This window comes from Malaclemys terrapin, chromosome 8, assembly GCF_027887155.1.
Source record: "Malaclemys terrapin pileata isolate rMalTer1 chromosome 8, rMalTer1.hap1, whole genome shotgun sequence".
Taxonomy (NCBI): Eukaryota; Metazoa; Chordata; order Testudines; family Emydidae; genus Malaclemys; species Malaclemys terrapin.
The window spans coordinates 40343870-40369929 of record NC_071512.1 but is presented as its reverse complement, the minus strand read 5'-3'; the positions used below and the strand labels follow the sequence as shown (position 1 = coordinate 40369929).

At 49.1% G+C, this 26060-nt stretch overlaps 1 long non-coding RNA gene across 1 annotated transcript in view; it reads left to right on the top strand.

Annotated features, from left to right (window-relative positions):
* The first annotated feature begins 4142 nt into the window (after positions 1-4142).
* The window catches only part of LOC128842449 (uncharacterized), a 51116-nt gene continuing 29198 nt past the window's right edge, over positions 4143-26060 (top strand). The window contains exon 1 of the long non-coding RNA XR_008446006.1: positions 4143-4280. This is a non-coding gene — a long non-coding RNA (uncharacterized LOC128842449). The remainder of the gene's footprint in view (positions 4281-26060) is intronic.

The following is a 26060-nucleotide window of genomic DNA, read 5'->3' as shown; positions in this document are numbered from 1 at the left end:
GCTGATTGAGATCTCGTTTTCAGGGATGTAAACGCACTGCCCATTTCCTTCCCCAGTGCCAGATAAAGGGGTGTTGTCCTTGCTTTCTCCTGCTGTCCCCCAAAGTTCACTGTCTGTCCCCAGTGTCAGGGTAACCCCAGTGTGCGGCCTCCCTGTTGATTTCATATCTCCCCAGTGACTGTGTATGTAAATGTCTCTCCACTGTGTTGGTTCACAGGGCTTAATTCACATGCTGACAGAGAGAGGGAGCTGTTGTCAGCTTGCTGACTTTAAAGCCTGGTTTCAGTAGACACAGCATGTAACACTTACATAGTGTCTGTACATGCATTTCCCAATTATATTAATGACCTGTGTGACTCTGGCTTTCATTTAAGACCTCACATGAGATCCTTTGGTGCACCGGAATGAACATACCAGACTGTGTTCCAGTACACCGAAGGATGGCATTATTGAGGCCATTCTTGTTACCCCCTTGCCAGATGGCACTGAGCATTTTTTGGGGCACAGACCCCTTCTGCAGTGACTGATGGTCTTTTCCCATTGATTAGGCTCTGCCCTGGCAGGACAAGAGAACCCTACATTTTTCAGTAAGAAGGGGATTGTGCTGTCCCTTTGGGTGCCAGGATGGGTGCAATACTGGAACCAAAATTCTGAGCCTCAACCCCTCCAAATGGCTTCACTGCATGAAATCTCATGGGACTGATGCTGGCACTTTATTAACAGAAGAACAGACTGCCCAGTCAGTTGCTGGTGCTGTAACCAGTACCAGGCACCAGGCTGGGACTGCAAAGTCCAGCAGTCGTGAGAGGTTGTGGGGCACCAAAGGGCTGATCTGGGATACTGAGCCAGCCATATGGGAACAGGTTTCAGAAGGGTAGCTGTGTTAGTCTATCAGCAAAAACAACGAGGAGTCCTTGTGGCACCTTAGAGACTAACAAATTTATTTGGGCATAAACTTTCATGGGCTACAGCCCACTTCATCAGATGCATGGAGTGGAAAATACAGTAGCAGGTATATATACATAGTACATGAAAAGATAGGAGTTGCCTTACCAAGTGCGGGGTTAGTCTAACAAGATAATTCAATTAACAGTAGAATACTAAGGGAGGAAAAATCACTTTTGTAGTGGTAATGAGGATGGCCCATTTCAAACAGTTGACAAGAAGGTGTGTGTAACAGTAGGGGGAAATTAGTATGGTAAAATTAGTTTTTGTAATGACCCATCCACTCCCAGTCTTTATTCAGATATTTATCCATATGGGAACAGCATTGTTGTTTTAAACTGTGGTTGTTTTCATCCTCACTGAGAATATGTACAACTTTTTTGAAGGTGAAATCCTGACTGAACTCAGTCCCCAGAGTTCTCTAAGGCTTGAGAGGGCAGATGGAGCCCCTTGCCTGGCGCTGCTAGCCTCTGAGGTGTACTTGGCTCCATGGATGATATTCTTGGCAGCATACAAACATCCAGCAGACTTTCCCCAGAGCAGAAACAGAATGGGATGAGTGTGCGTGGCCCTAACTGCTCCCCTCACAGCCCCAGCACAGGGGCAGGGTGTGTGTGGGGGCAGCAGGGTTTGCAGTTAATCTTCCAAGGACAGGATTAGAGATGAAGGGTGGTGTTTACTATAGAGAGGGTGAATGTGTGGCCGCTGAAGTACAGGGTGTGACAAAGTGGGGGGTTCTCTTGTTTTTTTCAATGGTTTGCATGCAGAGGGGGTGGGATTCAGTTTCCCTGGGTATTACTGGTTTAATGAAGTGATGGGAGAGGGAGTTTGTTGTTACAGAGGACCAGCAACAGAACTTGGTACCCCAGCCAATGGCCTGGAGAATGGATACCCCAGAGACTGGTGACCTGGTGACTGGGAGGCCCAGCTCGGAAGTCACAGCTGGTTCTGGCCAGTGGGAGGACAATGATCTGCGAAGAGAGAACCACGGTAACCTGACCAGCCAGTTCCAGCCAGAGGGGGACAGAGAATGGCTGAGAGGAGAGGAGGCCCAGGCAACCCTGTTTACCTGGATAGAAGACAATGGACAGAGGCAGGACTTGGAGCCGGTGATATCAGATGCCCAGCTGGAAAAGCACGGAGGCTCGGGACTGGAGAGAGCAGGCAGAGCCCACCTGGATGCAGGAGAGACTTAGATGTGCTGTGCTGGGGGAGGTCAGGCCTGAGGGCCCTGAAAGTTTCCTATGCTGGTTCAGATGCTCAATAAATCCTCCTGTTTTATGCTGGCTGAGAGTCACTCCGGTCTAGAGAACAGGGTTGCATTATTCCCTCTGGGAGTGGAGGCCCCAGGGGTCCAGAGTGAGTGACAGTGAGATACAGGCATGCTAAGGCTCAGAGAGGTGTGGTTCCAGGAGGCGGAGGGTATTAACCCCCAAGAGAGAGTGGACCCCCAAGAAGGGCTGTCACACTGAAGAGGTTCCCCCCCAGGGACTGTATGGGCCAAGAGTGGGCACAACCTGTAAGTCCGTGATGCAGGGTTATTCCCCGTACATTGCAACCAAGAACCACATGAACAACATGAAGACTGTCCAGTCGCTGATAAAACTCCTTTTCCAGCCCTCCCCAGAGAATTGGTTTTTCAGATTAATTTCTCCAGCTGTATTAATTAGCATGTTCCTAGCTGGATATACATTTCTAGCTCTCCTGTCTGGCTCCCTACTCAGTCCCTCTCCCCCGTCCTCTCCCCATTCTTTGGCATTATGTTTGTGATACCTACCCACTTAGTGTTACCTACAAACTAAATCTGCCTATTCTTGCCCTTTTCTAAGTCCTCGCTTTCCCCAAGGGCTGCCTTACGGCAATGTCTCTGACATTAGTCTGTGGTCCACTCTTGAGCAGACCTGCAACTCAGCCATTAGTACCCATGTTCTCTGCTACGTGCTTTGGACACTGAAGCCAAATAGCCAGTGTGACGGATGTGGAGATGCTGTGCAATAATCTAAGAACATGGAACTGGACTAATTGGCTGAATACTTAATGAGGGGAAGATACTGCATAGCTATGGGGGTGCATTAGAATTTCCCGCAGGAATGTATTTATCACACCAATGCACAGTGGCTGCAAAATGCTGCATTAGTGTAAATGACTCCACATAGCAACAGTAAATTGCGACAGAGGTGTGTGTGTGTATGTGTGTGTGTGTGTGAGAGAGAGAGAGAGAGGCAGTTGACCAAGATAGCTACTGCAAAATAAACTATCCTGAATAGCTCCCTGTATGGACACTCTAATCCAATCTAAAAGTCACTTTATTCCCTATAATACTCTGAGTAGTGACTTTTATTCGGGAAAAGTGTCCACACAGAGGCCCATGCCAGAATAGCTATTCTGGACAATTTCCCCTTGGAGACAAAGCCTCAGATGGTAAACTCTTTGGGGCAGCCACTATGAGGATCTTTGCATTTCTGGGGAAAGCTCACAGATCTCTTCCTTTAATTCAAGAGCCAGAGACCTGTGTCTGTTTCACTGCAGGGCCAGGAACGCACTCTTTGACCCGCAGGTGAGCATGGTTTCAAGTAGAGTGTCAATGACCTCACCATGGTTAAGGCAGCAGCCAGGGGTCCACTGATTTTGAGACCCCTTGCAACACCTCCCACGTTTACATTTTGGGGATTCACTCACTGGCAATTTGGAAGTGCTCTGAACGGTTTGAGTAAACTGAGTACTTCTTGAAATTAAAATATATTAACATGGCTCCTTCTGGACAGTTTGTGAAGTGTCTAGAATGTTGCGTGTCCCTTTGTCGGGCCCAATGAAATCACATTGCATCACGAAATTCAAAACAGAAGCTTTTCCTGGCTCCCCCCAGGCAGCCTGTCTGGTTTATAATCCACTTACTTTGATTCCATGGTGCTTTGATTCAATGGTGATAAGGCTTTAAAAATGCTAATTGAGAGATTAGATAGAGTTTTATATTGGTTCATGCAGGGCAGGGATAGTCAGACATTTATGAAATTGCTATTATTTAACAAACAGACAAGATTCTCCACCACTGAAGCTAATGCAGAAAATAAAACACTGATGGAAAATATAATCTGCAATGACTTCTGTCTTTGGTAAATTCTTTCAACAGCCAGGCCAAATCCACAGCACGATGCCACGCTTTACAGAGCTGATTCTTTCCTCAGTGATGTCCAAGCTACTAAGGAATATGGATTCAATTTTCCAGCCATCATTAAGTCGACCAGCTTCTTTTTCTCTCTGAGGAGAATGGTCCTATGCCTGGGGCGTTAGCCCAGGGCTTGGGAGACCAGACGGCTCCACTACTGACACAAAAGGTGGGTTTTTACAGTGAGGTAATGAAAGCGTGAATAGGTGTTATAAGCGCATTACAGACATGCATAGCCGCTGTTATATACACTTATAAGTTTTCAGTAAAAGTTGTTGTAAGCCATGGTAGTAAGCAACCTGTTAGGCTCTAACAATCTAAAACAATTGATTAACTATTTTCAAAACATCTATTAATCACTTATTAACCCATATATTTATAAAAGGAGCCTTAATATAAATATAAGAATATAAGAATACTGGGTCAGACCAAAGGTCCATCTATCCTGTCTTTGAACAGTGGCCAATGCCAGGTGCCCCAGAGGGAATGAACAGAACAGATAATCATCAAGTGACCCATCTCCTGTCGCCCATTCCCAGCTCTGGCAAACAGAGACTAGAACACCATCCCTGCCCATGCTGGTTAATAGCCATTGATGGACCTATCCAAAAACGTATCCCTGTTATTGTCTTGGCCTTCCCAACATCCTCTGGCAAGAGTGCCACAGACTGTGCGTTGTGTGAAAAAATACTTCCTTTTGTTTGTTTTAAATCTGCTGCCTATTAATTTCATTTGGTGACCACTAGCTCTTGTGTTATGAGAAGGAGTAAATAACATTTCCTTCTTTACTTTCTCCACATCAGTCATGATTTTATAGACCTCTATCATATTCCCCCTTTAGTCTTCTCTTTTCCAAACTGAAAAGTCCCAGTTTTTTTAATCTCTGCTCATATGGCAGACATTCCATACCCTAATAATTTCTGTTGCTCTTTTCTGAACCTTTTCCAATTGCAATATATCTTTTTTGAGATGGGGTGACCACATCTGCATGCAGTATTCAAGATGTGGGCATACCATGGATTTATATAGAGCCAATATGATATTTTCTGTCTTATCATCTATCCCTTTCTTAATGATTCCCAGCATTGATTGCTTTTTTTGGCTGATGCTGCACATTGAATGGATGTTTTCAGAGAACTATCCACAATGACTCTAAGATGTCTTTCTTGAGTGGCAACAGTTAATTTAGACCCCATAATTTTATATGTATAGTTGGGATTATGTTTTCCAATGTGCATTACTTTGCATTTATCAACATTGAATTTCATCAGCCATTTTGTTGCCCAGTCACCCAGTTTTAAGTAGCTTTTCACAGTCTGCTTGTAACTTAACTATCTTGAGTAGCTTTGTATCATCTGAAAATTTTGCCACCTCACTGTTTACCCCTTTTTCCAGATCACTTATGAATATGTTGAATAGGACTGGGCCCAGAACAGACCCCTGGGAGACACCACTATTTAACTTTCCATTCAGAAAACTGACCATTTAGTCCTACCCTTTGTTTCCTATCTTTTAACCAGTTGCTAATCCATAAGAGGACCTTCCCTCTTATCCCATGACAGCTTACTTTGCTTAAGAGCCTTTGATGAGGGACCTTTTCAAAGGCTTTCCGAAAATCTAAATACACTAAATCCACTGGATCCCCCTTCTCCACATGCTTCTTGACCGCCTCAAAAAATTCTAGTAGATTGGTGAGGCATGACTCTTCCCCAACAAATTATGTTCATCTATGTGTCTGACAATTTTGTCCTTTACCATAGATTCAACCAGTTTATCTGGTACTGAAGTCAGGTTTACTAGCCTGTAATTGCTGGGATTGCCTCTGGAACCCTTTTAAAAAATTGTCATCACATTAGCTATCTTCCAGTCATTTGGTACAAGTGTGACCAAAAGATCCAAAAAGCAAAGAAGCCAAAAGACATCTGTCTTGGTAAGAGCAGCTGTCCCCTGTGTGGTGCCCTTTCACATGGGCATTGCAGCAGTGAGTGGTTGAAGTTAAGGGCCAAGGCAGGGATACGCGCATCCTGGAGATGAGTGTTTGGCTGCACAAATTATAGAATCATAGAATATCAAGGTTGGACGGGACCTCAGAAGGTCATCCAGTCCAACCCCCTGCTCAAAGCAGGACCAATTCCCAACTAAATTATCCCAGCCAGGGCTTTGTCAAGCCTGACCTTAAAAACCTCTAAGGAAGGAGATTCCACCACCTCCCTAGGTAACCTATTCCAGTGTTTCACCACTCTCCTAGTGAATAAGTTTTTCCTAATATCCAACCTACACCTCCCCCACTGCAACTTGAGATCATTACTCCTTGTTCTGGTACTAATGGGAGGGTTTTGGCCTTCTTGGCCATGAGATACTGTTCTAGGATGCTGGGAAGAGATGGGGTCCACCTGACCAAGAAGGGGAAGAGCATCTTCATGCATGACTCATCAGCCTAGTGAGAAGGGCTTTAAACTAGGTTCAAAGGGGGCAGGTGACAAAAGACCACAGGTAGTAGAAAAAAAGACAACCTTAACTTAGGGCTAGGTGTTGGGGGGGGGCATGGAAATTACTGTAGGATCATAGGAACAACAAGGGGGAAACCAATGGGTTACCAATGGGCTCAACATCTCCAATGTCTGTACCCAAATGTAAGGAAAATAAACAGGAAGAACTGGGGGTATTAGTACATAAGCTAAATTGTAACTTAATTGGCATCACAGTGGGATAATTCTCATGACTGGAATATTGGGATAGAGGAGATAGCTGTTCAGGAAGGAGAAGTAGGATAAAGAGGGATGAGGTGTTGCATTATCCATCAAGAATATATACACTTGTTCTGGGGTACAGAAGGAGGAGAGAGGCAGACCAGTTGAAAGGCTCTGGGTAAAAATAAAAGAGGTAAAAAGAGCGGTAATATCGTGGTATAGCATGAATATGAATATGAACCAACAATGTGAAGCAGTTGCAAAAAAATATAATTCTGGGGTGTATTAACAGGATGCCCTATGTAAGACATGGGAGGTAACTGTCCCATTCTACTTGGCACTGGACAGGTTTCAGCTGGAGTACGGTGTCCAATTCTGGGGACTACTCTTTAGGAAAGATGTGGGCAAACTGGAGAGAGTCCAGAGGAGAGTAACAAAAATGAAAAAAAAGGCTTAGAAAACCTGACCTATGAGGAAAGGTTAAAAAATTGGGCAGTCCATATATATTATGTACTGTTATAAAGAGGACTAGAATCAACTGTTCTCCATGTCACAGAATCATAGAATCATAGAATATCAGGGTTGGAAGGAACCTCAGGAGGTCATCAAGTCCAACCCCCTGCTCAAAGCAGGATCAATTCCCAACTAAATCTTCCCAGCCAGGGCTTTGTCAAGCCTGACCTTAAAAACCTCTAAGGAAGGAGATTCCACCACCTCCCTAGGTAACCCATTCCAGTGCTTCACCACCCTCCTAGTGAAAAAGTTTTTCCTAATATCCAACCTAAACCTCCCCCACTGCAACTTGAGACCATTACCCCCTGTTCTGTCATCTGCTACCACTGAGAACAGTCTAGATCCATCCTCTTTGGAACCCCCTTTCAGGTAGTTGAAAGCAGCTATCAAATCCCCCCTCATTCTTGTCTTCTGCAGACTAAACAATCCAAGTTCCCTCAGCCTCTCCTCATAAGTCATGTGCTCCAGCCCCCTAATCATTTTTGTTGCCCTCCGCTGGACTCTTTCCAATTTTTCCACATCCTTCTTGTAGTGTGGGGCCCAAAACTGGACACAGTACTCCAGATGAGGCCTCACCAATGTCGAATAGAGGGGAACAATCACGTCCCTCGATCTGCTGGCAATGCCACTGCTTATACAGTCCAAAATGCCATTATCCTTCTTGGCAACAAGGGCACACTGTTGACTCATATCCAGCTTCTCATCCACTGTAACCCCTAGGTCCTTTTCTGCAGAACTGCTTCCTAGCCATTCGGTCCCAAGTCTGTAACAGTGAATGGGATTCTTCTGTCCTAAGTGCAGGACTCTGCACTTGTCCTTGTTGAACCTCATCAGGTTTCTTTTGGCCCAATCCTCTAATTTGTCTAGGTCCCTCTGTATCCTATCCCTACCCTCCAGCGTATCTACCACTCCTCCCAGTTTAGTGTAATCTGCAAACTTGGTGAGAGTGCAGTCCATGCCATCCTCCAGATCATTAATGAAGATATTGAACAAAACCGGCCCCAGGACCGACCCTTGGGGCACTCCGCTTTATACCAGCTGCCAACTAGACATGGAGCCATTGATCACAACCCATTGAGCCCGACGTTCTAGCCAGCTTTCTATCCACCTTATAGTCTATTCATTCAGCCCATACTTCTTTAACTTGCTGGCAAGAATACTGTGGGAGACAGTATCAAAAGCTTTGCTAAAATCAAGAGTCCCCTACTGAAGGTAGGACAAGAAGCAATGGGCTTAATCTATAGCAAGGGAGATTTAGGTTCAATACTAGGGAAAACTTTCTAACTTTCAGGGGAGTTAAGCTCTGGAACAGGCTTCCAAGGGAGGCCGTGGAAACCCCGTCACTGGAGGTTTTTAACAACAGGTTGGACAAAGCCGTTTGGGTTGGTCTAGGTTTCCTCGGTCCTGTCTCAGCGCAGGGGGCTGGATTTGATGACCTCTTGAGGTCCCTGCCAACCCGATATTGCTATTATTCTCAGCAGAGGGGTTATTTGGACAGGCTTGGAAGTGGTGCAATAGAATGGTTTTGGCAGCTCCTATGCAAGGCTTGGAGTATTTGCATGTGTGGAAACAAGGTGTTTTGCAAGTACTGTAGGCACTAAATGTTCCAACTGCCAAAGTGAAGATTCCCATTTTCTTTGGTGTAGACCAGCCCTTAGGCCTGGGACATGCTTCAAAATTTTGCCAAAATAGCAAATCCTGTTAAGGGCTTGCCTACATCGTGTCGACACAGCCTTGTTACTAATAGTCAGTGTGTGTAATCGCTCTTTGTCAGCACTTTTGCTGACAAAATACTTCTTGCCCCACAAGTGGGGTTAGCTTTGTTGGCAGGAGACTGTCACTTGCATCGGCAAAACTTTTGTCTTTTGTGGGGGGGCTTTTTTAAGTACCCATGAAAGACAAAAGTTTTGTCAACAACTTCACAGTTTAGACATACCCTAAGAGTGTGCAAAATCTCCCCCCATACACAATGGCAGGCATAGCTGTGCCAGCCGAAACCCTAATATAGACACGGTTATACTGGTAGCAAGGTGTTTTTGGTGATATAACTTGTTTTGTTCAGGGAACTGGTATAATCTATAGTGCCAAAAGTACTCTTTTGCCTATATACACTCCACTATGAACCTCCACTAGGGAGAATCATAGAATCATAGAATCATAGAATATCAGGGTTGGAAGGGAGGTTTGCTGGCATAGCTATACTGGTACAGATCTCCAAGCAAACCCTCACTAACATAGGCGCCAACTTTCCCTGGCGCCAATGGGTACTTGGGCCGCTCTCCCACTCCTCGCCCTGCCCCGACTCCACCCTTTCCCCGCCCCACCCCCATTCCAACCCCTTCTCCAAAGTCCCCGCCCCAACTCCACTCCCTCCCTGCCCCTATTGGACCCCTTCCCCAAATCCCTGCCCTGGCCCCGCCTCTTCCCAGAGTGTTCCGCATTCCCCCTCTTCCCCCTCCCTCCCAGCGCTTGCCGCGTGAAACAGCTGTTTCGCAGCGCAAGCTCTGGGAGCTAGGGGGAAAAAGCAAGCAAGCGGCACACTCAGGGGAGGAGGCAAAGCAGAGGCGGAGGTGAGCTGGGGGGGAGGCAGGGCAGGGAGCTGCTGGTGGGTGCAGAGCACCCACCAGTTTTTTCCCATGGGTGATCCAGCCCCAGAGCACCCATGAAGTCAGTCCCTATGCTCACTAGTGTAGACAAGGACTTATCCCCATGTATTCCTTTACCCACACATTCTTTCATGTGTACTCACTTGCACTCATGTGTGTGCTCATATACACAGTGAGTTTCCAGAAGCATCCTTCCCAGGCCAAGCACTGAAAGTCCGAGCACTGGGGAAGACATGCCTTAGTGAAGTCTCCCTGAAGCAGTAATGAGTAATGCATTGTCACTCAGAGGTCATATGAAATGACATTTGTTATTGTTTCAATTGGGTTTCAGCATTTGCCACCCGCTGCTTTTACTTACACATAGCTATTTTATTTATATTGCTAAAAGCGGAGGGACAACCAGAAGTAAAATTAGCTGCATACAGACTCTTTCCTAGAGCCCTTCCCATTAAAGCCAAAGACAGAGTCCACAAACAACTCTACTTTGGATAAAGTGATGCAATCTACCATCTACCAATGGTCCATTCACAGACACTGCCCTCACCCTTCTCAAAAAATGGTCTGATCAATGGAGAATGTTTGCACATTCTGGAATATGAGGGTAGTGATACCAAAGACCTAGGACAAAGGAGGAATTATCCGAACAGCCACCACCAAGGCATCTTGAAAATGCAGAGTTTGGCTAATGGTTGTGTTTGGTGGACAGGTCTAGACCAGGATAGAGACCTCTGGAGAGTCTACCAAAACATGCCAAAAACTGCTCCATGTCACCTATAGAAATGAGCCACTAAATCCTTCCAAAGACTGTTCTGAAAAAGCAAATGTACTTTGTCATGGTTGAGATTTATTGTGGGAGTGAACATGAACATGGCTGCTGCTCAGGTTAGTGAGACAGTGCAGGATATCTTGCCTCTAGGGCTGTCAAGCAATTAAAAAAATTAATTGCAATGAATCGCACAATTAAAAAAATAATCATGATTAATTGCACTATTAAACAACAATAAAATGCCATTTTTTAAAATATTTTTGGGTGTTTTCTACATTTTCAAATATATTGATTTCAATTACAACACAGAGTACAAAGTGTACAGTGCTCACTTTATATTTATTTTTATTACAAATATTTGCACTGTAAAAAACAAAAGAAATACTTTTTTCAATTCACCTAATACTGTACCTAATACTGTAGTGCAATCTCTTTATCATGAAAGTTGAACTTACAAACATAGAATTATGTACAAAAAATGCATTCAAAAACAAAATAATGTAAAACAAAATAATGTAAAGCCTACAAGTCCACTCAGTAGTACTTCTTGTTCAGCCAATCACTCAGACAAATAAGGTTGTTTATATTTGCAGGAGATAATGCTGCCCTCTTCTTGTTTACAATGTCACCTGAAAGTGAGAGCTGGCGTTTGCATGGCACTGTTGTAGCCATCATCACAAGATATTTATGTGCCTGATGCACTAAAGATTCATATGTCTCTTCATGCTTCAACCACCATTCTAGAGGACATGCATCCATGCTGATGACGGGTTCTGCTTGATAAAGATCCAAAGCAGTGCAGACTGATGCATGTTCATTTTCATCATCTGAGTCAGATACCATCTGCAGAAGGCTGATTTTCTTTTTTTGGTGGTTTGGGTTGTGTAGTTTCCACATCAGAGTGTTGATCTTTCAAGACTTTTGAAAGCATGCTCCACACCTTGTCCCTCTCAGCTTTTGGAAGGCACTTCAGATTCTTAAACCTTGGTTCGAGTTCTGTAGCTATCTTTAGAAATCTCATATTGGTACCTTCTTTGCATTTTGTCAGATCTGCAATGAAAGTGTTCTTAAAATGAGCATGTGCTGGGTCATCATATGAGACTGCTATAACATGAAATATATGGCAGAATGCAAGAAAAACAGAGTAGGAAACAGAAAATTCTCCCTCAAGGAGTTCAGTCATAAGTAATTAACACATTATTTTTTAATAAGCATCATCAGCATGGATGCTGTCCTCTGGAATGGTGTCTGAAGCATGAAGGGGCATACGAATGTTTAGCATATCTGGCATATAAATACCTTGTAATGCCGGCTCCAAAATTGCCATGCGAATGCCTGTTCTCATTTTCAGGTGACATTGTAAATAAGAAGCGGGCAGCATTATCTCCTGTAAATGTAAACAAACTTGTTTCTCTTAGTGATTGGCTGAACAAGAAGTAGGACTGAGTGGACTTGTAGGCTCTAAAGTTTTACATTGTTTTGTTTTTGAGTTCAGTTATGTAACAAAAAAAATACATTTATAAGTTGCTCTTTCATAGAATATCAGGGTTGGAAGGGACCTCAAGAGGTCATCTAGTCCAACCCCCTGCTCAAAGCAGGGCCAATCCCCAGACAGATTTTTGCCCCAAAGGGTCCCCTCAAGGATTGAACTCTTAACCTGGGGTTTAGTAGGCTAATGCTCAAACCACTGAGCTATCCCTCCCCACTAAAAAGCTAAAGATAGTGCACTACAGTACTTGTATGAGATGAATTGAAAAATACTGTTTATTTCATTTAACATTTTCACAGTGCAAATCTTTGTAATACAAATAATACATTTTTTAATCGTAATTATTATTTTTTAATTAATCGCTTGAGTTAACTGTGATTAATCGAGAACCCTAGTTGCCACACATGGTTTTCCTGAAAAGATCATTTCAGATGATGGTTCTCATGTTGTAGCCATGAAATTTCAAATATTCCTTGGGAGTCTTTCAGTGAAGCACTCTAGATTAGCTGAATGTTGCCCACTGCGCCATGGTGCACATAGCAGGGAGCATTAGAGAAAAATGAAGAGAGCTTTAAGCCTGAAACATTGGGCTGCAAGTTTTCTGTAATCATTTAGGTCTGCACCACTACTTGGCACATGGCAACATTTCAGCAAGGAAAAATGATCCTGAAATTGAACCTGATTGCCATGTCATTTCTGGGCAGGCAAGAGACTGCTTTTTACTGGCCTGAAAATCAAGTAGGTGAAAATATCACTACAAAAGGTGAATCTTCAAGAGGAAGAGCAAATGCCAAACATCCTTGCTGGCAGAGACCTTTGGCCATGATGTGAATACAGATGCTCACCAGACTTGAGTTGTAAAAGACATGTAAGAGGAAGAAGTGAGCTGCATGTAAATTGTGAGGCCTTTGGGCCAGTCCTCAGCTGGCGTAGGTCAACACAGTTCCATTGACTTTGAGGAGGTGATTCTGATTTACATCTGCTGAGAATCCAGCCCAGTACTAACTTTATCTCGCTGGCCACACCTGGTGGAACACTAGCCTCAGGCAAGACTGCGATACTGAGGGAGCCGTCACAAACACTCCTCAGTTATTCCTGGGGCATTTGACCAGAGCTGGGGAAATGGGACAATTCTTACTTTTCCCTGTTTGATGAAGTGCATAGTAAAATACCAGCCATGCCACTGCACAGCGGGGTACTGCACCAGCGTTCCCTGCTCACTGGTGGAAGCAGAGTTTGTGTGCTCGGAGGTAGCAGGAGCTATTGTCCATGAGGTGATGAGAGGGCTGTCAGCGCAAATAGTAGTTTGTGCCTGGTATCTAGCAAATCCAGCTGCAATTGGGTGTCCTGTACCCTTAAGGGTACCAGGGCTTAGGAGTCATCCTATCCCATTCTGTGGCATGGCCCATTTAAGGTTAGGTACCCGAGAGCCTAGGAAAATGATGAAGGCAGATATGGGGAGAGAGGAAGTGGCCCAGGGGAACAGTCTGTGGGTTTGGGGGAAACCTGTGCCATTCTGCCCATCATGTTTCTGTGCCAGAGATGGCTCAGCTACAGAACTTCTCCCTGAGTGAGGTGCAGCCCAGATCTTTAGCTCCTCTAAGGTTTGTGCCTGTGCCCGGTATGGCTGAAGTTCCTTTACATAAGGTGTGTTGCACGTGGTGCCACCAAGTGGATGAGCAGCACAATACAATTTAGCATTCATCACAACTCCTACAAAGGCCGGGGACCAGGCACCCTGAAAAGAGGGCAGGCAAGGCTGCCATGTCTCTGACCAGAACCAGTGCTGGGACAGAGAGGGCTGAATCTATTGTGCCTCTTTCCTCAGAGCAGGAGACACTGGCATGGAAGGGGGATGCCTTCAGGGTTCTCCCAGCCCAGGGAGAAAATGGACGAAGGTGAGAAGAGGCAGCTGGGAGGGGCTGGCCTGAGGTAACAAGCACAACCCAACAATGGGCACCATCTGTCTGTGCAAAGGAGGGAGCAGCTTGAGAGGCAATCCCCAGCCCCAAACTCTGGGGCAGGGTGGCCAGTACTGAAATGCCCCAGCCCCAAGGAGGAGGGCTGGAAGAGACCTTCTCTGGGGGAAGCTGCATAAGTTAAATAACTCAGACCCCCAGAGATGAGGAGTGTTGTTTAAAGACTCTGGAGGTGATTTACTTGTGAACCACAGCTGAGGGTGCCTGGAGAGCCTGGCTGTGCCCCATGGGGGTGGTGCTCTGGAATGGCACCCTGCCCACCATCTGAGCTCATCAGGAGCTGCCCAGGGGACATCTCTCTGAGCTTGCCAGAGGATGCTCTGTTTCTATTCTTCTCTCCCTAGACCATGTAGTGTTGCAGTGAATATCTGCCTCCTTCCACCCAGTGGTGGTCAGGGATGAGCCCTGCTTGTGGTTGGGTTGGGGCACAGCAGGCCTGCCGGGTGTTTGTCCCACAGGCTGGAAGAGACAGTGTGAATGTTGAATGTTGCTATTTATCTGGGACCATCCTGGTGCTGTGCGTGGGGTAGCACCTTATCTTGCACCTCATCCCAGGGCTTCAGGGCTGAATGACTTACTGACACTGGCCTTAGAGTGGCAGAATATGGCCCTTGATCATGACAGGCTACATTCTGCCTAGACAGTTTGCAGGTGCCCCAGCCCCCAACACAGGCAAAGCAGAATGGAGCACAGGGACAGCTCCCTAATGCCTCCCAGGGACAGAGTCAGCCCTGGGTCTGCCCCAGCTGTAGCACCACATGGCTCATAGAACATCTCTGCTGCTGCTTCTGGGAAAGGGGCTCTGCACTGCCCAGCACAGGGCTCTGCCTAGAGGCATGGCTACACTTGCAGATGTAGAGCGCTGTGAGTTAAATCCGCATTCAGAGAACACAGTAGGGAAAGTGCTGCAGTCCATTCACACTGACAGCTGCAAGTGCACTGGCATGGCCACATTTGCGGCACTTGCAGCGGCATTGGGAGCGGTGCATTATGGGCAGCTATCCCACAGAGCACCTCTTCCCATTCTGGTGCTGTGGCTTGTGGGAAGGGGGCGTGGAGTGCAGGGCATTCTGGGTCCTGTCCCAACACCCCATGATGCATCAGTTCACATCCCAGCATTCCCTTTGCTTCTGTCCACATTTGGCACCATCTTTCAATGTTTTTTGTACTATGCGCTCTGTCTTCCCTTCTGGTCTGCGGGAATGGAGCCCAAACTGCTGAGGAGTATGCTGACAAGTCTCGCCAGCACGTCACGTTTGGCAGTCGAGTTATTCCTTATGATCCAAAGTGAGAGCTCCGACGATGATATCGACTCGAGTAAAACATATGACACGAGTTTGCTTGTGGCATTCACGGACATGCTCACCACCTTGGAGCTTTTGGGCTTGGGAAACAAGCACTGAGTGGTGGGATCACATCGTCATGCAAGTCTGGGATGACGATCAGTGGCTGCAGAACTTTCGAATGAGAAAAGCCACTTTCATGGGACTGTGTGAGGAGCTCCCCCCATCCTGCGGTGCAAGGACACGAGATTGAGAGCTGCCCTGATGGTGGAGAAGTGGGTGGTTATTGCAATCTGGAAGCTGGCAACTCCAGACAGCTACCGATCGGTTGCTAACCAGTTTGGAGTGGGAAAGTTGACCATTGGAATCGTGTTGATGCAAGTTTGCAGGGCCATTAATCGCATCCTGCTCAGAAGAACTGTGACTCTGTGTAACGTGCATGACATTGTGACTGGCTTTGCACAAATGGGTTTCCCTAACTGCGGAGGGGCGATAGATGGCATGCATATTCCAATTCTGGCACTAGCTCACCTAGCCTCCGAGTACATTAATCGGAAGGGGTATTTCTCGATGGTTCTCCAGGCGCTAGTAGATCACCAGGGGCGTTTCATTGACATTAACACAGGCTGTCCCAGAAAGGTGCATGACACATGCATCTTTTGGAACACTGGCCTGTTCAGGAAGCTGCAAGCCAGGAATTTTTCCCCAGACCAGAAGGTCACCGTAGGGGAAGTCAAAATGCCCATGGTGATCCTTGGAGCCCCTGCTTACCCTTTAATGCTGTGGCTTATGAAACCCTACACAGGGAGCCTTGACAAGGAGCGGTTCAACAACAGGCTGAGCCGATGCAGAATGACTGTGGAGTGTGCTTTTAGCCGTTTAAAGGGCTGCTGGCGCTCTCTGTATGGGAAGCTGGACCTGGCCAATGACAGCATCCCCACGGTTATATCCGTGTGCTGTATCCTCCATAACATTTGTGAAGGGAAGGGTGAAAGATTCACTCAGGCATGGAACTCGGAGGTTCAATACCTGGAGGCTGAATTTGAACAGTCAGAGAGCAGGGCTAGTAGAGGGGCCCAGCGCGGGGCTGCAATGATTAGGGATGCCTTGAGGGAGCAATTTGAGGCTTAAAGCCACCAGTAATGTCTGGTGCCCTGCACGGGAGTGAAGTGCAGTGGTTCCAACGTTAGTACACTGACTTGCAGCGCCTGTTTCTTTCCTGGGCTAAGGTATCTTTTACTTTATGCAAATATAAAGAATGTTTTCAAAGCCAAAAAATCCATTTATTGAAAAGAAAATTCATTTATTGAAAAGAGACACAACTGCTTGGGAAACAGAAAGGGCAAGGGGGTGGGGAATGGTACAATCACAGATTTGCGTATGTCCTGTTATCATACTCAGCCTTCCTGTCTGGAGTGCTGTGCAATGAGTGCTGCACTTCAGGATGGTTATACTGCATGGTGATGGGGATTGAGTGCAATGGTTAAGGGTCATAGTTTTCAGGGCTGGGTGGTGAAGCTACAGGTGTTGGAAGCAGCTGGTGGCGGTAAGAACCTGGATGTTGGGGAAAGTGGGTTGGAGGTGACATGGGGCCACATGGGAAAGAGTTTTGGGACAAGGGCTGCGGGGGGGGGGGGAAAGATGGGGGTGGTAGTGCTCTGCCTGCATCGTTACGAGCGCCTGTATCGAGTCTGCTTGGCACTCCATGATGCTTAGCAGCCGCTCCGTGCTTTCGTGACGGTGATCTGCATTTTGCTGGTGGACCCTCCTTTCACTCTCCCGCCACTCCTGCACTTTTTGATTTTCATTGCTTGAATGCTGCATTACTTCATGCAACGTGTCTTCCTTGCTTCTATGTGGCCTCTTTCTGATTCTTTGGAGTCTTTCAGCCGGTGATAACACAGATGGCTGAGATCTCAAGGTTGCACCTGTAAAGGCAAAATGCAACACTTAACAGAGGCAGCATTGTTCACACCAGACAGAGCAATGATTCCCCTGTACTTAAGGGCAAACACAATCTACACAATAGCATAATTTGCCCGTCCCAAAGTGAGCGCACATAACCCATGGGCAGAGCCGGTGCAAGGAAGTTTCGCACCCTAGGTGAAACTTCCACCTTGCGCCACCCCCCGCACCCAGCTAACCCCACCCCCCGCGGCAACTAACCACGTCTACCAGCCCCCCCACCAGAGGACCCCCCCCCCCGCAGCAGCTAACCCCGCCCGCCACCCAGGGAGCCCGCAACCCCCCCACACCCAGGGAACCCCCCCCACAGCAGCTACCCCCCCCCGCAGCTAACCCCGCCCGGGGAGCCCCCCCACGGAAGCTGAGCCCGCCCCAGCTCACCTCCGCTCTGCCTCCTCTGCTGAGCACGCCGGCACCGCTCTAATTCTCCTCCCCTCCCAGGCTTGTGGCGCCGATTGGAGGAGAATTAGAGTGGGGGCTGTGTCCTCAGCGGAGGAGGCAGAGTGGAGGTGATCTGGGGCGGGGAGCGGTTCCCCTGTGCGCCCCTCCACCATTACTGCGGGAGACCCTCCCCGCGCCCCCTCCCTGCCCCAGCTCACCTCCACTCCACCTCCTCGCCTGAGCGGGCTTTTAGGCACCCTCAACCACTAGGCGCCCTAGGTAGCCGCCTAGTTCGCCTAGTGATTGCACTGGCCCTGCCCATGGGAGCCCCAAAATGGTGAGTAAGCACAGGGTCAAGCGTGACTGGTTGTTTCATGGCTGTAATGTCCTCTGGGTTTCTATGCCTTGGGTAGAGCCAACAGTGGCAGGGGGCCCCTATACTGAACACTGTCCCCACATTTTCCACAGGAGTTTGTCCTAGAAGATATCTTGCTGCTGAGGGTGACCTGGGAAACAAGAGAGGGTCTTCTACTGCAATGCGGCTTCTGCCCTGGCCCATATGCAGCTTGCCTGTGCGCAGCAATGGTCCCCCCGCTCCTCAGTTAGCGTGACTGGGACAAGGACCACAGTGGCTCTCCCGAGAAACCTGCGCGAGTGCATTGCCCAAGTTCTGGATGAGACCTTTGAAGAGATCACTGAGGCCGATTACCGCAATGTGAGAGAGCACATCAATGCCCAATTTCGCAGCTAGGCATGCATGCAGCCCTAACCCTCCTCGCCCCAAGAGCCCGCAGCGAATAACTTCCTTCCCAAAATAAAAGCCACTTACCGGGAACCTCCTCTGGTGTCTGTCCTTCCCCAAGCACCGGCTGCCACAACTGGCTACCTTCCTCCTGGCTTGAGAACAGCTCCTGGCTGCATGCATCTAGGGATTCCAGGGTGTCTTCCTCCGCCTCAGCACCCTCGCTCCTGCTTTGCTCCTCCTCCTCCTGCCTTGTTGCACTGGGCTCTGAAGTGTCCATGGTGGTCCCCAGAGTGGAGGTGGGGTTGACCCTCAGTATCGTGTCCATCTCTTTGTAGAAATGGCAGGTCACAGGGGCAGAACTGGAGTGGCGGTTTGTCTCGCAGGCTTCGCAATAGGCATTCCGCAGCTTCTTCACTTTAACCCTGCAAGTGAAAAGCCTGATGTTGTGTCTTTATGTTCATTTGCTGGGTAATTTATCTGTGTTTGTGTTCACTAGCTAGTTGATCTCTGAATCTGCACTCGTTCTATTAAATTAACTTTTTGTTTATTTCCATCCCAAGCCCACCTGTGGTGTGCAAATGGTGTGAAGTGTGTGCACTGCACTAAATTGGTGTCTCGAGGGCTGGTTTCACCCCTTGCGGGGTGACAATCTGGAGGGGAATGGTCGAAGGTCTGGTAATTAAGAACTCAAGGTGGATGGATTTGGGGAGACCCAGGACTTGGAGGGCCATTGGGGGTCACCCTGCAAGGAGTAATTAGGCTGGTGAGAGCCAGAGCTTGTGCTTGTGGGCTGACTACTGATGTCAGGGAATTGAACGACAGCAGCACAGAGTTACAAGGCAGGTGGTCACATACCCTTTACTGGTCTAGGGGGTCCCCAGAATGTCACAGATGCCTGCGCCCTGAGGGTGTGCTCACGGCCCCTAATAAAGGAACAATGCTTGGGTCCCGAGCAGGTTCTGGGAGGCTTGAAGCCCCTGGGAGCCCAGGTTTGGGTCCCTTCACAGCAGCCAGCGGGGGAGGCTGTCCAGGCCTGTGACAACAATGTGAGTAGGGCTAGCTTGGTTGCAGGGCCGGCTCTGGCTTTTTTGCCGCCTCAAGCAAAAAAGAAACAAAAAACCTGTAGCGCGGCCGGAGCGGCAAAGCAGGAAAAAAAAAAAAAACCTGCAGGGCGGCCGGAGCCAGAGTCCAGGGGGACTCCCTGCGCTGCAGATGTGCCCTGGCTAGTGGGGGGGAGGGAGCGGGGGGAGAGAGAGAAGGGGGGCGGCCAGGGCTTCAGTGGGGCGCTGCGGCCCTGACCGCCGCGCTGCCTGCCAGGAGGGCTCCGCACCGCTCCGGTCGGCAGGGAGGGAAAGATGCGGGCTGCCCTGCTGGGCTTGCTACAGACCTGGCACTGGCTGGGGCAGACGGAGTGCACAGTCCACTCCCAGCAGGGCACTCCCTTCCTCCGCGCCACTGCCTCCTACAGGGCAGCCGGATCGGCGAACCAAACAAACAAAAAAAAGCGGCCGTGCCGCCCTAGGATTGGGCGGAATGCCGCCCCGTAGAATCTGCTGCCCCAAGCACGAGCTTGCTCGGCTGGTGCCTGGAGCCGGCCCTGCTTGGTTGGAGTTTTGTGAGGAGACTGGGGTAACCTCTACTCCTGTGCAAGGTAGGGAACTGAGCACAGGCTAGGAGGAGGAGGGGGATCCTGAGCTGGCAATGGGATCAAACAGCTGGCAGGCGAATGAGGAGGCTCAGAAACCAGGAGAAAGGGAGACAGAATGGGGGTGAGGGGCAGGGGGCAGCAGCATCATATGGGCTCAGCAAAGAAAGCGAGGTTGGGGGAAGGGCAGCTCTTCTGGACAGGCAAGGGCCAGGCCATCCTTGGCTTTTTATTGGCCCTGCAGTGCACTGGCATCCCTGAAACACCACGATTCCTGACAGAGTAATGGCCCTAGGCAGTGTGAACTGGGTGGGCACCTGCTGCCAGCCACAGATCCACTGAGACCAGTGCCAGACTCTTCTGCCATATGCCAATATTCTTTGGCATAACAGTACCCCAAGCAGGAGAAAGCTGCTGAAAGGAAAGTTCCTGCTTTCCCCAGAGTCTGCCCCAATAGCCTGCTACCTGATTGTCCCTGTGCAATTCCATTATGTCAATTAATCCATTGCTCATTCTTATCAGCTGGGATCTGGCCCTATCGAGCTAGGTGCTGTACAGACCTACTGGGAGATAGGCTCCCTGCTGCATTGTAGTGTCACGGCCCAGCATATCCAGGAACATGAGTCTGTTCCCTGGCACATCAAAGAGAAATGCACTCCATGCAGAGTGGCGAGTGCCTGGACCACAGCCAGACCCAGTGTAAAATGGGGCAAAGGTAAGAAAATTTGCCTTTTCTAAACCCATTGAACATCCCAGTGACAGGTCTCCTTGGTAACACCCTGGTGACTGGTTCCCATGGTAACACCCAGGTGACTGGTCTCCCTGCTGCCCTGTGGGCAGTAGATGCGCAGCCATGGTGTCACCCCAAAAGCCCAATCATAACATGCCTTTGGAGAGGCTTCACCCTACGTGGGGGCTGTGCAGCTCTCCAAGGATGTGGGGCATGTCCATTGTCCAGGCAGCCTCTGGATAGGGAAGGGCCCATATCAAGCCTGCGGCAGAAGCCAAAGGAGCCTGCATTGGAGTCACCTGAGGTCAGCTTCACAGGACCCTCCTACATCCCAACACTACTCACAGTCTCTTCCCAGCCAGCGCCCAGTGTCTGAGTCAGCTCACTGGCCTAGGATGGCCCGGAGAGCCACGCTGGGAGAGGGCTCAGAACCCAGCCAGTCACAGCACTCTCTTCCCCGGTCAACATCTCCTGAGCCCTGCACTCCGCCCCTCATGGAAGCCTTCCCCCTGCACCCCTCCTCTGCCATGTCCTGCTCCCCTCCCACTCCACAGGAGTCTTTCACCCTACACCCTCCTCCCCTATCCAAGGGGCTTTCCCTTTACAGGCAGTGGGTGAGGGGCTTCAGTTGGCTTCTGCAACCCTGTGGTGCTGCTCTGCTCCCATCCATCCCTGTGTTGTCTCGGCATGGAGCTGCATAGCAAATCTGAATTAGGAACCTGGCATTAGCACTGCAGTGCTGTGAGGAGGGAGCTGGCTCCAATCCCCCCAGCAATTAGTGGGTGACAGTTCTGATAAATCAACTGTTTTATCATAAACACGTGTGCTCAGCATTAACTCTGCAGGCACCCAGCTCGGAGAGGAGATTCCTATTCAGCAAACAAACTGGCTAGCGAGTGGGAAGTCCTCTGACAATGCACTGCAGCATCCCAGCACGGCTACCCAAGACACCCATTAATTACACCTTTCTCACACCCACATACACATCCTCACACTTGCAAACACAGGAACTGACTTGGAAATGTGTCTGCTGAATGGCACGCTAAGCATCTATGCATATGCCTGTGCATACACAAACATATACACACAAAGCTCATGTGCATCTATGCCCTCCGGTAACCCAGGAGTATAAACTCAAACAGAACTACTCCCTCACCTTAGGACCCACATGGCTACACCAAGGCTATATCTGACCCTAACAGTGATCTATGCAGTGACCCCGGGGAAACCGCCACACATGCACTCTGGAGGAGGTGGCTGGCAGAACGCTCTCTGGGGTTTCTGTCCCTTCACGGCCCCTGGGCTGGGCGTTGGGGGCCATGACACCCACTGAAGCTGTAGAGGCTGTGGCAACCAGGGTGTTCTTTTTAGGCAGCTCGGGCTGCCCTAAATGGCTGAGGCTGAGCCAGCTGCTCTTCTGAAGAGCTGCCTCCCTCTGGCCACAAGTCGTACCAGCTCTGGAGAATGAGAGTCCACTTGACTAGCTATGGGACTAATCCCAGTCTGACTCAGATCCCCTCCCTGACTAAATGCAAAGTGCCAAAAGCTCCCACTGACTTCAGTAAAGGCTATGAGGGCTCAGCACCTCTGACAGTCAGGTGCCTCGCTATGGATTCAGCTACCTAACTTATGCACCTATGTTTGAACCTGGGCTCAACATCCTCTCTGTGCCTTAGTGCCCATGTCTGGGCAGCAGGGAGACCAATACCAACCCACTTCCCATGGTTGGTAGCAGAGCCATGCACTCCACAGGATGCCTGCTATCTGGAAAACCACCTGCCCCAGCATCCAGATTGGCTCCTTGCAGAACTTCGACAGATGTTGGCATCTGCACACAGAGCACTGCAGCAGGAGACCAGGCGAGGGAGGGAGGAACAGCCTAAATGGCCATGGTTTACGCAAATAACAATAATGATGATTAATAATGTGTTTGTCCTACAGGGGCATCACACTGGGCTGGGCACTGCCCAGACCTAATTAGAGGCTAATGCTGACTGTGGGGTGGGCTCTCCAAGAAATGCGGGCAGACAAACCACACAGCCCTGGGCATGACATGCCGAAGGAAATACCAGCACAGCTGCGATGCTACCCACCGCACCACTAGCAATCCTGAGTGCAGCAGTGGTTCCACTTGCACTCCTCAGGAGCTGTGGGAGGTGCCCACAGTGGGTCCTGACCTGCTCTCGGGGTTTGCGATGCTCGCTGTAGAGCAGGCACTGTCGAAGACGGGGCTAAGTGAATGTAACTTGGGGCTGCCAGCCACTGCCAAGACTGCCCTCAGTTCTGTAAGAGGTGGGCGTGGTTCTTGCTTGCTGCAAGGGGCAGGGATGGGGCCTTGCCCACTCAGATGGACTGTGAGTTGAACAGAATGGCTCAGGCCAGTCAGTGGATGAGCAGCTCGTGGTGTCCTGACTCATTCCCTTGGGTTACAAGGTATTTCAGTGGCAGGAGCAAGCAGCTGGCTCAGTGGGCGCATCTTGGAATTCAGAATTAAGGAGCATGAGTAGAGCAAGTTTAGTTGATGTTATAGCCAGAAGGACCCATTATGAACATCTAGTCTGATGCTCTGCGCAGCCCCAGGCCACTGACCACCATAGCCAGGACCAATGACTTATGAAGGAATCAGAGGCCTGGGCCATGCAGAAGGTCAGTGACCTGTGATGTTCTCTAGGTCAGTGACCTGGGAAATCATTGAGCATAGCCTGACCACTAACCCCTTGCACATATCAGCCCTCTGACCCCTTGCAGAATTTGGGCCTCTCACCCCCTGCAGAGCCCAGGCCACTGATTTTCCTCATAACTCACTCTGTGATTTCTATATCTATAGGATTAGTTAAGCCACTGAGCCAGGGGTAGCAGTGAGAGCTTTCTGATTCCCATCATTGTTCCTCCAGCCCATGCCACCTCCAAGTTATGTACTGCATGCGCAATGGTGGTTGTCCGAGCATTGTTACCTGTACAGGTCTTGGAGTATTTTCACGGGGACAGTGCAAGGCACATCACAGCCCCCAGACCATCCTGCTGCCAAATTTCATTTTCCTGCTCCAAATCCATGAGTTGCTAGAATTGTTCAAAAAACAGTGAGAAAATAATTTAACATTGGCAAAGATCCCTGTTTCTCACTAGTCTAATTCTGGGAGATGAATAGCTGAACTGTGCTCACTTAATCTTCCAAATAAAATTTCAGAAGAGAACATTTGATCCTAAACAACTGTAGTTTGTCAAAGTTATCAGCAACTGAAAGCAGGGGGTTATAATGGAAAGAGTCAGCCACCTTGTCTACAGCTCCACTTCTGCTGGTGCCATGATTTAGATTAGCAAGCTGCTTTCTAAATGCATCAGGAGCTGAGATCCCTGTCCTGAAGTGCTGACAATCCCAGCTAAGTGATAGGACCAGAGGAAGTGGCTGGGCAGAGGCCGTAGGGGTGAAAGGCAGCACATGGTGGCAGTAGGTTTTTAAATTTAACTGACAGGCAAATATTTTGTTAGGAAACAGCTATGGATGAAATGTAAAAACACCTGGGTGGGATTTTCCAAAGTGCCACAGTGAGTGAACAGTGAATGGCAGTGGGACTGGATATCAGCTCCCGTGGGCACCTGAGAATAACTCACCCTCTGTGTCTAAGAAAAATATGTTACAAAACCCACCCTGCTTTGGTTTGATACTAAGTGTGATCTTCTAGCATGGGGAAGCATGGCATTACTGGGCTGAAGGAGCCATGAGACAGTGGGGCACCTCCTCCTGGTCACTTTGGGGCTTAGCTCCTTCCAGGTGCTGCACGCTCCTCTGGAAGTCTCTGCACCCTTCATCCTCTCTTACCCTGCAGCCCCTCTCACTCGAGGTGCTGCAGCTTCCTCTTTGTGACTTAGCTCTCCAGCCAGGTCATTAGGGTCCTCCCCTTCTGGGGTATCCAAGTCTTTCAGGGCAAACTGTCCAAGGCAGGCCGCTCCCCACTGCCTGGTCTGTGCCACTTCCCCAGGTTCCAGTCTAGGGACCCTCTGGTCAGCAGTCAAGATCTGCCCTATCCCAACTCTTGCTGCTTTTCCCTGAGCCTGTCCTTACCTTCTGACTCTGCGTTTGTCAGCCCAAACTCCCTCCTTCTGGGGAGTGACTGCAGATTGCATCCCTGCTGCCCCCAGCTAGTCTCAGCTCCTGGGCTTTACACAGGCGCCTCCTGTTCCCAGCCATCAGAGCCTCATCTTATTAATCTTGCTCCCTGGCTTCTCCTCCACAGGCAGCCTGGGCAGTTAATTGGCCTGCCTCTCCGGCTTAACCCCTCAGGCCTTGTGTGGGGTGATCACCCATCACACAGGGGAGGTTAGGATCCACTGGAAGGAAGAGGACAGGGAGGATTGAGCACCTTATCCAGGGAGGGTGTCCCAGGAATGGGGAGTGAAGTGCAGATGGCACAGAGGCACAGGTGGGTAAAGGGCACAAAAGGTTTGGTGATGCTGCACGAGATGGCAGAGCATGGAGCTAGAGGTGGCAAAGTATCATGCAGAGCATTGGAGGATCTATCTATCCCCATACACATCCGTCTGTCTGTCTGTCCCCATACACATCTATCTATCTATCTATCTATCTATCTATCTATCCCCATACATGTCTGTCTATCTATCTGTCTATCATCACCAATGTGGTATCTCAGCAGCAAGCTGAGCCCCCGGCTGAGGCCCTGCCCTGGTCTGGTTGTAGCATGGGGTTGGCAAGGGCAGCCCTGCAGCCCATCCAGGAATGGCAGTCCCCTTAATGAGGAAGGAAGTTGGCATAGCAGCCGCTGGCTCTCCTGGGCCATAAATCACTGTCTCCTGTTGCATATTAGCAGCACCTCCTCGTTCAGGGTATGTATGTATCTGTGTATTCCTTTTGACGTTTTTATTATTACGAGATAGTTCCCCTAAAGGGGGATGAATAATGAAAATGCAGCTTTTGCATGTACAGTAAATATGGAAGCAAAGTGTAAATGTTCTGCCTAGAGCCTTGTTGCACTAACACCCCACTGCCCCATCCCGAGGCTCTGGGTCCTCCTGCCCGAGTTCTTGGAACCTCCTGCCACATATTCCCAGGACTGCCCTCCCTCTTGCACACCACCAGCAGCCCTGTCCTCCTCTCCCTCCCTGCCCACAAGCCCTTCTCCCTGATATCACCTCCCTAGG